The sequence below is a fragment of the Myotis brandtii genome, unplaced genomic scaffold (genome assembly GCF_000412655.1).
Source record: "Myotis brandtii unplaced genomic scaffold, ASM41265v1 scaffold188, whole genome shotgun sequence".
NCBI lineage: Eukaryota > Metazoa > Chordata > Mammalia > Chiroptera > Vespertilionidae > Myotis > Myotis brandtii.
The window spans coordinates 99,074-103,651 of NW_005356985.1; positions in this window are offsets into that span (position 1 = coordinate 99,074).

A 4,578-nucleotide genomic window follows, 5' to 3' on the forward strand; every position below is an offset into this window, starting at 1 on the left:
CAGGCACCTGTGACTGCATGAGCAGCGGCAGCGGCAGCCCTGAGAGGCCCTGCTTTCGGTGTGAGCCAGAACGCGATGCGAACGCAGGTAGGAGGCAGTGCCATTCCAGCGGGAACCAAGGACCGAGGAACCCGATCCGATGCTTTCTTGCCCCAGTTACTTCCCATGTGAGCTGATTGATCACTGATGCAAAGGAGGGGAAGCAGGACCATGTGGTTCCTCCTCTGCTTCCCATCACTGAGCCAAGCATAGAGGTGTGTGCAGAGTGTGTGAGCATCAGCAAGTTGAATAAAGCCCGGCCGGTGTGGCTCAGTGGTTAAGCATAGACCTGTGAACCAAGAGATCATGCTTCCATTCCTGTTCAGGGCACATGTCCGGGCTGCCGGCTCGATCCCGGGGGGGTGGGGGGGGATGTTCAGGAGGCAGCCGATCGATCGATGATGTCCCTCTCTCATCGCGGATGTTTCTATCTCTCTATCCTTCTCCTTTCCTCTCTGAAATCAATAAAAATATAATAAAAAAAAGAACCCTGGCTGGTTTCTCAGTGGTTAGAGCATTGGCCCACGGGCTGAAGGGTTGTGGGTTCAATTCCTGGTCAAGGGCACGTACCTCCGTTGCAGGTTCCCCAGCCCTGGTAGCGGTGTGTGCAGGAGGCAACCGATTGATGTGTCTCTCTCTCTCTCTTTCTTCCCCTCTTGCCTCCCTTCCACTTGTCTAGAAATCAATGGGAAAAATGTCCTCTGGTGAGGATTGAAGAAAAAGTGGAATAAAAACAGATGAGTTGGTTTGGGGTGGCGTTTCCACTGCTCTGGGAAGAACACAGCACATGTGAGTCAGAACCCCCAGCTGCAGACTGTGGTCTCGGCGATTCCGCGTCCCAGGTCCACGCGCTTAGATGTGCATTAAAACTTGAATTGCACCACAGAATGATGAGCAATAAAACCTATGCCAATAATTTAAACCTTTTCCTTTATTTCACTTGGCATTAAATAGCAAATAAATGACACCATGACAAGTCATGGAAAAAGGAAAGGGCTTTATATCTTAACGAGAGGCCTGGTGCACGAATTTGTGCACCAGTGGGGTCCCTAGGCCTGGCCTGTGGGATCGGGTTGAAACTGGCTCTCCGACATCCCCCGAGGGGTCCTGGATTGCGAGAGGGCACAGGCCAGGCCCTGCATGATCGAGGCCGGGGAGGGATGGGGGAGGTTGGCCAGTCAGGGAGGGACCGAGGGAGGGCTCCAGGGTGTGTCTGGCCCATGTCGCTCCGTCCCAATCGGCTGGACTCCAGCAGCAAGCTAACCTACTGGTCAGAGCATCTGCCCCCCTGGTGGTCAGTGCATGTCATAGCGAGCGACGATTGAGCATTAGCATATCATTAGCATATTATGCTTTGGTTGGTTGAATGGCTGACTGGTAGACCAGACACTTAGCATATTAGGCTTTTATTATATTTTACTACCTTTCATGACACTTTCCCACTGCTTTTTGAACAAGGAGCTCTGCGTGCTCATTTTGTACCGGGACCCACAAATTATGTAGGTGGCCCTACCATGCTGTAGGGGGAAGGCGGGACTTCCTGAGAAGGTGGACTCCCTGCCCCGCCTCCCACCCCCTTGGCTTTTGTGATTGGTGGAAATGGTGAGAGCCTATCACCCATTGGGCAACTTTTCCCTGTTGGGTGGGGTTATAGTATTTAAGGGGCCGCTCAACTCGTGGCTGTTCCAATTAGAGGCACTGAGTGCTTTCATTTTAAATTTTTTAAAATGTATTTTTATTGATCTCAGAGAGGAAGGGAGAGGGAAAGATAGAAACATCAATGATGAGAGAGAATCATTGATTGGCTGCCTCCTGACGCTCCCCACTGGAGATTGAGCCCACAACCAGGCATGTGCCCTGACCGGGAATTGAACCATGACCTTCTGGTTCATAGGTCGATGCTCAACCCCTGAGCCATGCGGCCGGGCGATTTCTCTCATTTTAGATCCCAGCCTTTATACCCATTTCTCCCCACAGGCCCGGGGAGGGGCAGTGGAGCAGGAGCCCCCAGCCATGCCCCCAAGTTTACTGTTAATGAAGTAGGTCTTTGTGTTCCCAAGTCTAGCAGGGAGGAGAGGAGGGTGTAACTGGGTACCCCAGCCCCGCCTCCCCACTTCCTTTATCGGCTGCACACCCAGCCTACGACACATGCCATCGTTCACTTAATCACTCCTGATTGTTGGGTAATTAGGTGGCTTTTTTTTTTTTTTTTGCTTCTATAACCAACACTGAGTGAATGAACACTGTGTCTGAAGACTCCCTACTCATGTCCCTCCCCCAGATTTGGGAATAATTTTCTTAAGAGAGAGTCCTATGCCTGCAATTTTATGTAAAAATCATGAACGTGTTTAATGTTCCTGACACGTATGACCAAATTATTCTCCAGAAAGTTTCTGTTTTCCACATGCCGCTCAGCATTAGGTATTCTAATTTGTTTGACCTTTGCAAATATCATGGATGAAAAGTATTTGTTTTAATTCCTGTCTGAATACCAATGAGGTTGAATATTCTTTCCACTTTTGTTCAACAGACATTTCGTGATCCACTGTATATGCTAAGGGGGACGGGAGATGCTGGGTGTTGAATGTTGAGGATCAAGGTTGTTGCCGTCACTCACTCACTCATTCAGTCATTCATTCGCTCATTCACTCACTTGCTCATTCAATTGTCCAATTATTCATTCTTTCATTCATTCAATTATTTATTCACTCACTCACTCATTCACTCACTCACTCACTCATTCAACAACTATTTCTAGGCAGGGAGAATGAGGGTGGGGTGAGAGGGAGGAAGGACAACTATTTCTAGAATGACCACTATATGCGAGGCAGGGAGAATGAGGGTGGGGTGAGAGGGAGGAAGGACATGGCATTCTAGTACATTCCAGGCAGGAGGATTAGCATGTGCTAAGTGACCTGTGCAAAGTGGCAGCCCAGGCCCCTCTGCCTGAGCCCAGGAGGCACTTGCCAGCTGCCTGGGGAACAGGCCCACTGGGACCCGCCGTGCTGCCCAGGACGGGCACTGCCTCCTGGCACAGTGGGGATCATTGTCTCCCGAGCCCTGGGCTGAATGGCCCATTGAGGCAGGACAAAGGCGGCTCAGAGGCCCCAGTTGCCCACGCAGGGATGGGATCTCCAACGGCAGCTCCAGCCACCTCTGGGCAGGCCTGGCCTCCTGCTCCCTGCCCTGCCGAGGCTGCGGCCCTGGGACCCGGGCTTTGGTCCTGGGACCCGGGCTGTGGACCTGGGACCCGGGCTGTAGTCCTGGGATCCGGGCTGTGGCCCTGGGACCTGGGCTGTGGGCCTGGGACAGCAAAAAGTCCTGGGACCCGGGCTGTGGTCCTGGGACCCGGGCTTCGGTCCTGGGACCCGGGCTGTGGCCCTGGGACCCGGGCTGTGGACCTGGGACAGCGGTGAGGCTGCAGCTTCCCCTCGGGAGGCAGAGACAGGACTCCCCACCGGGCTTTGTCCCAAGCGAAAGACTGCGCACCTGCACGTAAATCTCAATCACGGAGCTACTTGCATCGTCACTGGCAGCTTCTGACACTTTTATAACTTCAAAGGCATCTGTGAAAACTCAAATTCTGTGAACGCGGAGGGAATGCTCTGTTGACTTGTCCCTCACCCAGCCCCTCGCTGCAGGTCTTCTCACAGAGTTTGCGTACTTCCTTCACTCACTTTCCCCTCCTTTTGGCCGAAGGGCTTTAAAGCAAACTCACCTGCATCCACAGGCACCTCTGAAAGGTGCGGGCATCTCCACAGAACAAGTACCGCCACCCTCCGCACAAAGGACTGGCGCCTGCTCGTCTGACGCTGGTCACCCCCCCCCCCCCCCCCCCGGGGTCTCAGCAGTGTCTCCTTCCAGCCGGTGGTTTGACTCCGACCGGACCCGGAGTCCTGCCCCTGCAGTGGGGGGCCTGCCTCTCCAGTCTTTTCTGACCGAGACCCCCATCCCATGGCGGACTCTGGCTTTGGAAGGTTTCCCCGCACTGTCCCTGACCCGTGTCCAGACCCCCATTGCCTGGTGGGTCTGGAAGGCGATGGGGTGGGGTTGCCTGGATCCTGGGAAGCAGCCCCAGGGCACAGCCCTCTCCTGCCAGGACCCCTCCTCAGGCTCACCAGCTCGGAGACCCCGGGTGGCAGGTGCCTGTCCTCCCCCAAGACCCCCCAGATCGTAGGTTCCTGAGCAAAAGGAGTGGTTTGTTGGTTTTTTTGCTGTTTTGTTTTGCTCTAACTACTGGCCGGTGCTCAGTGGTTAGAGCGTCGGCCCACAGACCGAAGGATCGAGGGTTCAATTCCCAGTCAAGGGCATGTACCTGGGTTGCAGGCTAAGTGCGGGAGGCAACCAACCGATTTATTTTTGTTTTGATTTGCATCTCTCGGATGTGTTTTGTTTTTTTTAAATCCTCCCCTGAGGATATTTTTCCAACACAGAAATCCAACACTGAGTTTTTTTTGTTTTGTTATCTTTAAATTTATTTATTTTTTCTGCTTTTTTTATATTTATTTTTTTCTTTATTGATTAAGGTATTACATGTGT